This window comes from Microcaecilia unicolor, chromosome 10 (assembly GCF_901765095.1).
Source record: "Microcaecilia unicolor chromosome 10, aMicUni1.1, whole genome shotgun sequence".
In the NCBI taxonomy this organism is placed as follows: Eukaryota; Metazoa; Chordata; class Amphibia; order Gymnophiona; family Siphonopidae; genus Microcaecilia; species Microcaecilia unicolor.
In genome coordinates, this window is record NC_044040.1 from 183,459,970 (window position 1) to 183,472,905 (window position 12,936).

General features: G+C 42.1%; 1 long non-coding RNA gene across 1 annotated transcript; it reads right to left on the reverse strand.

Annotated features, from left to right (window-relative positions):
* Positions 1-3,086: 3,086 nt before the first annotated feature.
* On the reverse strand, positions 3,087-7,917 carry LOC115478437. The gene is made up of 3 exons (XR_003943522.1): positions 7,775-7,917; positions 7,317-7,321; positions 3,087-3,097 (listed from the first exon to the last, which is right to left on the reverse strand). It is a non-coding gene; the product is annotated as an uncharacterized LOC115478437 (long non-coding RNA).
* Positions 7,918-12,936: the final 5,019 nt, after the last annotated feature.

The following is a 12,936-nucleotide window of genomic DNA, read 5'->3' on the forward strand; positions in this document are numbered from 1 at the left end:
ATGCTCTGCATTCTGCCTCTCCCCCTACCTTCAAACACAAAATATTAAATACCTCAGCTGGTGGGGATCCCCAAACTGCACCAGCTGAAGATTTCCTCCTCCTTCCAAACTGCAGCTGGCAACACTTAACTTGAGCTGATGCTGCTGCCAGTGCTTCTGCATGGGTGACAACTGAGCATGTGCAGAGGGGCCGGTGTGTGGTGCCATCTGCCGTTTGGAAGAGCAATGGATGCCTGAAGAGGAGGAAATCTTTAGCTGGTGGGATTTGGGGATTCCCACAATTTTGAGTGGGCCTGAGTCCAAATTGGGTAGGCTATGGCCCACCCAGGCCCACCTGTAGCTACGCCACTGCCATGAAAAGTTTCACTCACTCATCTTAATGACTGCATTCCCTTCAAAGATGGCGTTCGGTAGCTCGAGAACGCTGACCTATTTATACAAACAGAAAAACGGAACTGGTATACCATTATTGATTAGTTCAATCAAGGTTTTTCATTAAAAAGCTGTCCATTCTATGTTTGAATTTAAACCCAATGGCTCTATTGATCTCAAAGTTGCAATCCATCGTTGCTCCCGTCTTATCAACATTTTGTTGCGGTCACCTCCCCTCTTGTTTGCTGGGACCGTATCTATGATACAGCGCCGAAATGCTTCAAAGCCATGTTGCTTTTCTAGGCCATCTGCCACTAAAGGGGCTCCTTTTTTTGTGTGTTTTTACACAAGAATGATGTTCAATCATTCTTGTGTGTAAATTTCTGGTGGTTTTCCCGGCATACAATTTTTGACAAGTGCATTGTAAAATGTAAACAACAAAAAGATGATTGACAGTTTGTACTGTGTCTTAACATTTGCTGAAACTTTGCCAAATTTAATCTGAACGAGGAGTTTCTTTAATAGCCATTAATGGCCTATTGGTGAATTATACAATTAAAGGGACATATTTGGATAGGAACACATTTACATCAATGTTTTGAGAAACCTGGCTCTATTGAATATCTCTTATAATTGAGATCCCGATTTCACTGAGAAACTATAATTACCAAAGATCACATTAATAACAACTGCCGCGTTTCACAGTCCGTCAATACTATGCTACCTCAAACCCTATGATTATCCATATGGATTCCTCTGAACTATACTTTAGATGCATCATCTTATATTTCTAATCTGGAGCCACATAGAAACACATAAAGACATAATTCATTGGTTGTAGTTCACTAGAAGTGAAGAACTGATACAAGGAGACAGATGCTGGCTTTGAGAACCTGCTATCAGCATGCACCAGCTATCAGCTGGCAACCAGTGACAGCTGGCTTCTGATCACACTCGACACTCCTGTCTTCCATGCCAAAAGAAGCAGTGAATGGAAATGGAAATGAAATATTAAGTATGCAGTGCCTAGGATTATTTTCTTTAATGTGATAAATAGTTTGAAGTAATTTGCAAAAGGCCTCTGAGCTTGTCATACTTGAATATGAATGAGATAGTTCAAGCTTCACTCAGTGGCAATCACTAATGGCACTTACCTATATTCTCTGGCTTCAGTCCAAACAAATACACCACAATCAAATTATTTTCATCTAGCCAATCACCATAATATGGTTGGGTCGATATTTAAACTCGACAATAGTCACATTTTTTTAAAAAGGTGCCTTATGGAAGACCCCTCCATGTGCCTTTAATAGGGCAGGTTCTAAAGGAAAGAGAGGTTCACTCAGAGGAGAGAGGAAAAGGCACCCTTTGATTTCAGGGCTAGGCATGGGCAGTAGTATGATATCACTAAGAAAATGTCAGCAATATTTCCTACATCATTTCAAGTCACAAAAGAGAGGGTAAAACAGCATACAAAATAATACAGAAACAGAAAAAAACAACACTGGGCTTCCAGGATTGGGATAATCAATGTCCTCCTTGAGTGATGATCCGACACGGGCCGTGTTTCGGCATTCTACACCGACAACGTTCTGTGTACTGACAGCATTTTTTGAGCCAAGAAATACTACCCATATCAGAGATATTGTATCCTGCCTATTCGGTTATATATACATCTCTGAGAAAGTCACAAACAGGATTCTCTGACCCCCTGAGGCAGGCACTTGTGCACCGAAACACGGCCCGTGTCGGGTCATCACTCAATAAAGGAGGACATTGATTATCCCAATCCTGGAAGCCTAGGGTTGCTTTTTTCTGTTTCTACATCATTTCAAGTAATTTTGTAAACAAAGTGATGGAAAAGTGAACAATATTTCATTCTTGTCATTATTGTCTTTTTATAATTTGGGGGGGATAAAAAAATGCCAGGTAACTTTTTAGCTGTTAAAAAAAACCCAACTCGGATATTCAATGCCAGTCGCTGGAAATGGCCTGCATTGACTATCCAGGTTTAACGCCAGTGGCAGACAGCAAAAGCACTTCCCGTTGCAGGCTGAATATTGAGCTTCTGTGGTTTTCCTGACAAATATTTAGTATAGTACTAACACCATAGGCGGTCGGTGGCCCAACTGTTTGGGGAGGCTAAAGGGGGCGGGGTTAGGGGTGGGGCCAGGGGTGGAGCTTAAATCCATAATTGTCTGATAACACACAGAAAAAATAAATAAATAAAAATAAAAGTCACAATTAATACATTTTATTAAATTTAGATATTAGCTATGTATCATATGTCAAAGAATAAAGTGGTTGCTCAAAGCATATACTAACCACAATCTCTCAACTGCAAAACACTATGCACAACTTTGTGCAAAAACACACTCAGAACCTTACTGTACCATAAATATTACACTGGGCAGAACCTAATACACCAATATACCACCCATACGGAAAATGCAGACCCTCAACAATATGAAACAAGGGATCATAATATCACAATTCTCATGTAGAGCCACAAAACACCCTAATTCATGTTTAATGTGGGATAAAATGCCATAAATAAGTAAATAAATATAAACTTTTAATGTTGAGCACCTGATTCTCAAAGTGGACATATTCCAAACACTATAATGAAAATAAAATAATCTTTTCTACCTTTGTTGTCTGGTGACTTTGTTTTTTCTGATCATGCTGGCCAAGTATCCAATTCTGCTGCTATCTGTCCTCTTAACTCCGGTTCCAGGGCTTCCTTTCCATTTATTTCTTTACTTTCTGCCTTTCTTCTTCATTTCTTGCCTTACATCCGTAAGTAAAAGCTGGGTCCTCTGCAGACTTGACTGTCCAGTGGATCCAGCTTCTGCCTATTTTCTCCATCGATGTGCAGGTTTTCTCCCTTTTCCCTCATCTCATCGCCTTCCTCTGTCTTCCCTCCCCTCCATGCATGTCCAGAATTTCTCCCCTTCATTCACGTGCATCTCCTTCCTGTCTTCCCGTCTCACCATCCATGTCCAGCAACCCTCTTCTCCCCTCTAGCCACCCATGTCCACCAACCCTCCTCTCTCTTCCCTGCCCTCCCCTCCATCCACCCATGTCCACCAACCCTCCTCTCCCCTCTAGCCACCCACCCATGTCCAGCAAATCTCCTCCCCCCTGACCTCCCCTCCACCCATGTCCAGCAACCCTCCTCTCTCCCCTGCCATCCCCTCTATCCACCCATTCCAGCAACCCTCCTCTCTCCCCTGCCATCCCCTCTATCCACCCATTCCAGCAACCCTCCTCTCCCCTGCCCTCCATGCATATCCAGCATAGCCGGCATAGCCGGCATAGCCGGCCCTGAAATTTGGGGGGGGGGGGAATACATGCCTCTTTCTCCCCTCCCTTGTGCGGGCATGCTAGGCATACCTTTGCCGAGCCCCACCAGCCAATAAATGGACTGCCACCATTCTCTGCTGCTTGTTTCTGGCTCTGAGCAGCATGATGGAACCTTCTTACGCTTGCATGAAAAGTCCCAGCCTGATGCTCAGAGTCAGAAACAAGGAGCAGGAAGCAGCAGCAGTCTATTTACTTGGCTGGTGGGGCCAGCAAAACTGCCAGCAAAGTAAAAGAGAATTCAGGAGGGGGCCCAAGCCCACATTTTGGGAGTCAGTTGTTAAAGTAGCCATGAGGAGGCCTACTTTAACAACCGGCTCCCAAAATTCTTAAAAACTTAACAAACGGCTCTCGCGAGAACGTGAGAGCCCGCTCCAGCACACCACTGGACAGGAGTGAGTGGGCTTCGCTCCTGCCCCCATTACCCCCACTAGGACTGCAAGGACTATCAGGTCCAGGAGGCGTATCTGGACCAAGGAGGTTGGGAAGGGCAATTGTGAGGAAGGAGGAGTTTGAGTCTTGTGGGCTGGGAGAGGGATAGGAAGGAGGGAGACTTTTGGGGGGGGGCCAGGAGGGGGATTTCGGGGACTTAAGACTGCAAAACTAGTTATTTAAGTCCTTACTGATATTCAGTGCTGGGGCCAGTACAGCTAAATTGGCAAATTTAGGACAGATTTTGAGCTGTCCTAAATTTACCCATTTAGACTTTGGAGAGTCATGGGATAGGCGGTAATGTCCTATTGGGGATTAAAAACTGGTTAATAGATAGAAAACAGAGAGTAGGGCTAAATGGTCAGTATTCTCAATAGAGAAGGATAGATAATGAGGTTCCCCAGGGGTCTTTGCTTGGACTGCTGCTTTTTAACATATTTATAAATGATCTATAGATGAGAGTAACTAGTGAGGTAATTAAATTTGCTGATGATACAAAGTTATTCAAAGTTGTTAAATCACAAGAGGATTGTGAAAAATTACAAGAGGACCTTACGAGACTGGGAATCTAAATGGCAGATGATGTTTAATGCAAGCAAGTGCAAAGTAATGCAAGTGGGAAAGAGGAACCTGAATTATAGTTACTTAATGCAAGGTTCAACATTAGGAGTCACCAACCAGGAAAGGGATCTAGGCGTCATCGTTGATGGTACTTTGAAACCTTCTGCTCAGTGTGTGGCGGCAGCTAAGAAAGCAAGTAGAATGTTAGGTATTATTAGGAAAGGAATGGAAAGCAAAAATGAGGACTTTATAATGCCTTTGTATCGCTCCATGGTGCAACCACACCTCGAATATTGTGTTCAGTTCTGGTCACCGCATCTCAAAAAAGATGTAGTGGAATTAGAAAAGGTACAGAGACGGGTGATGAAAATGATAAAGGGGATGGGATGACTTTCCTATGAGGGAAGGCTAAAGTGGCTAGGGCTCTTCAGCTTGGAGAAAAGACAGCTGAGAGGAGATATGATAGAGATTTATAAAATAATGAGTGGAGTGGAATGAGTAGACGTGAATCGCTTGTTTACTCTTTCCAAAAGTACTAGGACTGGGGGGCACGCAATGAAGATACAAAGTAGTACATTTAAAATGAATTGCAGAAAATATTTCTTCATGCAACATGTAATTAAACTCTGGAATTTGTTGCCACAGAATGTAGTAAAAGCAATTAGCTTAGTGGGGTTTAAAAAAGGTTTGGATGGCTTCCTAAAGGAAAAGTCCATAGACCATTATTAAAATGGACTTGGAGAAAATCCACTACTTATTTCTAGAACAAGCAGCATAAAATATATTGTACTGTGTTGGGATCTTGTCTGGTACTTGTGACCTGTATTTGCCGCTGTTGGAAACAGGATGCTGGACTTGACGGACCTTTGGTCTGTCCCAGTATGGCAATACTTACGTACATACGTACTAGCTATGTAGATCCAGAACTGAATATTGTCGGTACCCACATAACCCCTGGCTCTTCCCCAATGCTGCCTCCTGTACTGCCCCTGACCTGACCACTTTTTCTGAGGCTGGTCAGAGTCGATATTCAGCGGCACTGCCTGGTTCAGTGTTACCGAATATTGAGAATTAGGCAGCCTAAGGTGATATAAGTGGGCAAGAGTCTCTCCTGCCTGTTTAAATCACTTTGAATATCGAGGGGTTTGTTTCTATGTAAAAGCTGAGTAGTAATCAAACATATAAACGGCGAGTGACTGTACTCACTCGCAAATGCGCAGTAGAGACCTTCTCTGCCCCGCCCCCACGTCAATACGTGATGACGGGGGGCGGAACACAGAGGGTCTGTACTGCGCATTGCTGAGGGAGGGACACCGCCGTCTAACGCTCCTTCTTCTTCTCTGCCTCTGTCCCGCCCTCGACGACGTTACATCACACGAGGGCGGGACAGGCAGAGAAAAAGAACGAAGGCCGACGTCGGCAGCTCAGCAGAGCTCAGTGCTGCGTTCCCGGACCCTCGCTGTTTCAATAGCGGAGCGAGGGCCCGGCCGGGTGGAAGGTGGGTGGTGACGGCTCGGTGGGGGGGCGCGAACTCGGAGGGGGAGGGGCAGCGGCGAACTCGGCGGTGGGGGCGGGCCTTTCAACCCCCCCTTCCTATAATAGCCCGTTTTTACGGGCTCAAAGTCTAGTTTCTCCATAAACCAAATGGTATCATTATCTTCAGCACCTTACAGAATTCTGAGAAATTTTGTTATTCCTCCTGCATTGATTGCTTATATCATTTACATTACTTTCAAAAACTTAGACTTGGTTAGACAAGCATAGTTCCAGCTCCATTAGATTACCTTAAAATGCATTGATTTGTTTCTTAATAGCAGTTCTTCATTTTACGACAGTTACCACCACGTCATGGTTATTTGAAATCATTGCTTTGAGAGCTTTTATTTCCTCCATTAACATAAACATTAGAAAGTCTCCTTTTTTTCACAGACAACATCTTGATAGGAGATAGAGGTTCATTTTTAGAATGCTTAATTCAAGAATTAACCACAAAAGGGGGAGGGGGAGTTCAGTCTTGCTAATTTTGGTGGCAGACCTTTTTTTTTTTAGAAAATTGTTGAGAATATGGAGTCAAATTTAACAGGAAAAGTTAGCATGAGACATGTTCTCAGGGAACTGTTTCTTCAAGCACCCATCTTACAACTTTATTTATTTATTTATTAGGATTTATTTACCGCCTTTTTGAAGGAATTCACTCAGGGCGGTGTACAGTAAGAATAGATCAAACATGAGCAATAGGCAATTACAGCAGTAAAAATATTCAAATAACAATACAAAGTATGGCATAGTATACTACTTACAATGTCAACACAATACGTAATAGAACATTTTAATTGATATTGAGGGGTAAAGCAAAGATGTGCCAACGAACACAGAAGGTGTTCTCTCCACAGGAGAAACGCAAAGCAAAGGAAACAGTAGATCCAAAAAAGTCCTCTCACACGTGGTGTCTCCTTAAACAAGGTCTTTATTGCAAATTTATCAAGCAACGACCCGACACGAATCGTGTTTCGGCCGCCTACTTGCCGCCTGCCTTTTGAACCATTGCCTGGACCTGTCTTCTGCTTGCTGGCTGACTGCCTAGAGACCTTGCCTGGATTTGCCGATCTTTTCAGTTATCAGGAAGTCAACCATCTGTCAATTTGATTTACAAGATTTTTTCAATGTTGGTAGATAATAGACCCCTGACGCAGGCCTTTACGGTCGAAATACGATTCGTGTCGGGTCGTTGTTTGATAAATTTGCAATAAAGACCTTGTTTAAGGAGACACCACGTGTGAGAGGACTTTTTTGGAGCCACTGTTTCTTTTGTAAAGCAAAGATGTCCAACAGCAACAAAGAGAGTCCAAATCTCCCGTAAAAAACACCAGAAAACAACAAGAACGGAAGATGTACAGAAAGACCAAACTAAAATCACAGATGTAAAAAAGCCAAATTCATTTATTAAGACCCTACACGGTCCATGTTTCGGCCAAGGAGGCCTTCTTCAGGGGTCTATGGATTGGCATATATAGATATTCTTCCAAAGGGTCACTCAAATTAAGACAAATAGGGTCAGCATCCAGTCACTTGCAGACAAACGTCAAAGAATGAAGTTTCCAAGATTTTCAACATGACAAACCTTGGGGCGGGCAGTTTCCTTGCACTATCATGAAATCGGCTTGATTAACGGGCAGCGATGGCCTCGGCTCTGACGGTAGAGGCACCGGGTAAACTAGATTGTTCAGTGACGACAGGGCTTTGCAAAGCGCAGCTCTCCAGCCCCAGCTTCGCTCAGCTGCTGAACTGAATCCAGTGTATTCTATAATAGCACGCATAATTTCTTGAAATACCCACAACCCACCCATTCCATGCCCATGGCCATGCTCCCTTTTAGACCATGCGCATTAGAATTTAAGTGCACTGCATTATAGAATACACCTAGAAAGTAGTTTGTGTAAATTCTAATTAAAGCCAATTCATGGCACTAATTGGTTGTTAAGTACCAATTATCGGTGCTGGTTGGTTTATTAATCAAGTTGTGCGCACAGTTTGGTCTTGTGGTCAAATTAGTGCAAACAACTTAAAGCGCCATATAAAAGAATTTGAGGGCAAGTGGCTTGCCTACAGTCAAAAGGAGCTGCAGTGAGAGAACATAGGAGAGGCTGAGGGGCTCTTTTAATAAGCCGTGTAGGCACCTACGTGCGCCCAACGCACACCAATTTGTAGTTACCACCGGACTACTGTGTGGCCCATGCAGTAATTTCAGTTTTTACACGTGTCCGCTATGCGCACCAGAAAATATATTTTTATTTTCTGGCCTGCGGCGAAAATCAGGCGGTAACTCCAAGTTAATGCGAGAGACTTTACTGCTAAGTCGATGACTGGCAGTAAGGTCTCAGACCCAAAATGGACGCAGGCCAATTTTTGTTTTGCCGCACATCCGTTTTCGGCAAAACTTTTAAAAAGGCCTTTCTTACAGGCGTGCTGAAAAATGGATCTGTACATGCCCAAAACACACGCCTACACTACCGCAGGCCATTTTTCAGTGGACCTTAGTAAAAGGACCCCTGAATTAAGTACTCAGAAATGACACAGGAAACTGGGAACAGTGACTTTAAATTTTCTTTAGTACTGTGCTTTACCTGACTCTCTACATACTTCCTGGCCTGCAGTTTCAGTATGTTCACTTTCTGTTTTTATTTTCTTTATAATTAGTAGCTTTCACATCCTGGCTCAACAAAATACTGGTCTCCTAAAATTTCAGGAAGTGAGTCTTTTATCAGACATTACAGATGGTCCTTCGGCTCGCCCCCTGTGAAGTTAATGTTTCCTTTGAAGACAGTAACATTTCTTTCCTCCTTTGTGAGGGTGACTGGACAACTTTCCAAGTCCAGGCTGCAGCCTTTACCCCAGCATCTCGCTTATCTCATCAGAACTGTGGATGGATACTATACATACATACCTTTTTATTATGTGTCAGGAAAAGTATGTCACCACAGCTTCCTTGGATTGAAATGCACTGTTACCAACAGGAAATGTTTTCCTTTAAAAAAAAAATGTTTGGAAAAAATGACCCTGTATAAGAACTATTTGTAGCTGTCCTCAAAGGTCCCACAGTGATGTATTGTATGGCAGAGTGAAATATCATTACACAATCACATAGCTCACTCTGTCTCCTTAGAAATTCATGTATTTTTTCTAAAAAGCAAATGTAATTTTGTTTGAGCCCAAGTCCTAAATCAAGATATTTAGTTTCTTTTATTTATATATTCTCAGGTTGAATAAAGACAACTCTTAGCTAGTTACCCATTTCAGCAGCGAAATCAGGTTTGTATTTTGTATGTTATCCTCAATTAAAGAGTAAGCTAATTACACTACAGGCTCATTTTCAAAGCACATAGACTTACAAAATAAGCACCAAAAATTATTATTATTAGCATTTGTATCCCACATTTTCCCACCAATTCGCAGGCTCAATGTGGCTTAAGGTGGCATTAAGGTGCATGCATACGTGGTAGAGAGGAATACATTGTGGTAGTGCATATTAATTTCTATGTGATAAATAAGAACGTAACATACATTGGGTCATCGACTGTAGAGAAGTTATTCAACATAAGGGTTAAAGTGACACTATATTCAGCATAAGGGTTAAAGTGAAAGAGGTCAGTCAGTCAAGTGTTAAGAGTTCGGTTTTTCTAGTTCATGTGTAGTCTTTATTATTATGTATTGAGAATGAGTATTATTGGTATGCCGTCTTGAATAGATCAGTTTTCAGTAGCCTTCGGAAGATAGTTAAATCTTGTGTTGTTTTAATGGCCTTCGGTAGTGCGTTCTTGCAATGACTTTTATCAGACGTGTAAGGGGATTTTATCTACGTTATGGGTTTAAGCCCGGATTGTATATATGGCATCTGAAAATCCACATGGAAACTGAAGCGTATTCTATAACAATATGTATAACTTAATTGGTTAACTAACTAATCCGTGCTGTTAATTGGATGTTAACAATGCTTGTTGTCCCTGGAGTTTGAAGTGTATAGCTCTTTATAGATCATGTTTCTTTTTTTTCGGCAGATTTATTGACCGGTGGTTCTGATGCAGCAGTGGTGAAACGGAGGCCAACGTTGACCACGGTCAGAAACATGGAGGAGCTTCGAAGAGAATTACGTTCCTAGAGCTAAGTACCCCTCTTTAAAATTTATACAGAGGAAGATTTAGAGAAAGATTATTGTGTCTCTTCATTGAAGCTCCCTCTGATTAATATGACAAGAAGGCAAGCGATTTACACCAGGAGGTTTTCTGCCTATGATGAAGAAGCCCTAGCCTTTTATCCGCTTTCTTAGTGAAAAGGGTGCTTATTGAGGCTTTTTTCCTCCTGAAAAATTATTCTCACTGGCTTACTTAATAACTTGTTTCCGTTATTTATACTAAGAGAACTAGTAATAATCATCACTAATTGGCATTAATTAAGATTTACATGCACAACTCGCTAAGTTGTGCAAACTCTATAACATGGTGCGCCTAAATTCTAAGTTACAAAGTTGAAAAGGGGGCGTGGCCATGGGTAGGGGCATTATTATAGAATACTGCAGCTAATTTAGGCATCGGGATTTACACCAAGTAAAATGTGGCCTAAATGGACACGACTAAATTTAGTCACATGGCGAGCCACTCGGTTTATTCTATATACAGCACGGAAATTTAAGTATATCCTATAAAATTTAGGTGTACTTTAGAGAATACACCTAGGCATAACTTTTTGCATACAGATTTTTCTGGTGCCAAATATAGAATATAGTCCTTAGGGGTTAATCTATAAACCCCCTCCCCCCTCAATTTATGCACTGAATATATGTGCTCTACTAATGCATATTAATTGTCAGTTAATAAAGTTATTCATAAATAGGTCCCATTGACAATAATGAGGCTTGAGTTAAATAACACATATTAAATTCCATTAACATATGTTAATGTGCAATAACAGTTGACAAGCATTTATACACATTAGTAAATATGACTTTTTATTTGTCCTCTCATGCATAGACCTATACCAACCATACTGAAATTTATAACTCACTTTGAGCTTAGATTTGCAAAGTGTGGGCTCTAAGGGGCTCTTTTACTAAGCCGCATAGGCGCCTACACTTGCCCAACATGCGCCAATTTGGACTTACCACCCAGCTACCGTGTGGCTCTTTTGGTAATTTCATTTTTGGCGCGCATCCACTACATGCGTCTGAAAAATAATTTTCATTTTCTGACACACGTCAGCTATACGCGTCAAGTGGCACTTGACGCATGTAGGTCATTACCACCCGGTTACCGCGTGAGAACTTACCACTAAGTCAACGGCTGGCGGTAACGTCTCAGACACAAAATGGACACGCACCAATTTTTATTTTGCCGCATATCCATTTCAGCAAAAATTTTTAAAAAGGCCTTTTTTTTTACAGGCATGCTGAAAAATGGATCTGCGAGTGCCCAAAACCTACGCCTACACTACCACAGGCCATTTATCAGCGAACCTTAGTAAAAGGACCCCTTAGCAGGGACACCCCCATGCCCCACCCTTGTATTCTTCTCCTTGCAAATATTTGCTGGGTAAGTTAAGTTGATATTTGTGTACCCATATGTGAATAAGTGATAAAATTGTCTAGAATACTAGCACTTGTGAGTGTATATATACACATAACTGCTAGCAGGGTGCTTGAGCACTATTCTGAAAATATTTACTTAACTTACATAGGTATATTTGCAAAACAACTGTACACATGGTTGATGCATTGGTGAGACATGGGTTGGGCTACCACTTATGCAAGTACACTGACACGCTGGGAAAAGACTCAAGGTCCATCAAGCCCAGCACTCCGTCTCCGACAGCAGCCAATCCAGGCTTCAAGAACCTGGCAAAAACCCAAAATTTAATAACGATCAATGGACTTTTCCTTCATGAATCTATCCAGACCCCCTTTAAACTCAGCAAGGCCAGCTGCCATCACTACCTTCTCCGGCAATGAGTTCCAGAGTCTAACTACGCGCTGAGTAAAGAAAAACTTTCTCCGATTCGTTTTAAAACTACCACATTCTAATTTCATCTTGTGTCCCCTAATTCTATTATTGTTAGAAAGTGTAAACAAACGCTTCACATCTGTCCGCTCTACCCCACTCATTATCTTGTAAACCTCTATCATATCACCCCTCAGGCACCTTTTCTCCAGGCTAAAGAGTCCTAGCCATCTGAACCTCTCTTCATAGGGTAGTCGTCCCATCCCTTTTATCATTTTTGTCGCCCTTCTCTGCACCTTCTCCAATTCATTTATATCTTTTTTGAGATGTGGCGACCAGAACTGAACACAATACTCCAGGTGCGGTCGCACCATCGAGCAATATAACGGCATTATTACATCCTCATGTTTGTTTTCCATCCCTTTTCTAATAATACTCAACATTCTGTTTGCCTTCTTAGCTGCCACAGCACATTGAGCTGAAGATTTCAAAGTCCTATCCACAATGACTCCCAGATTCCTTTCTTGGTCCATAACTCCTAAAGCAGAACCTTGAATAACATAGCTGTAATTCAGGTTCCTCCTTCCCACATGCATCACTTTGCACTTGTCAACGTTGAACTTCATCTGCCATTTGGATGCCTAATCCCCCTGTCTCATGAGGTCTTCTTGTAATCTTTCACACTCCTCCTGCGACAAGAATACTGTAACTTATGTGTGAC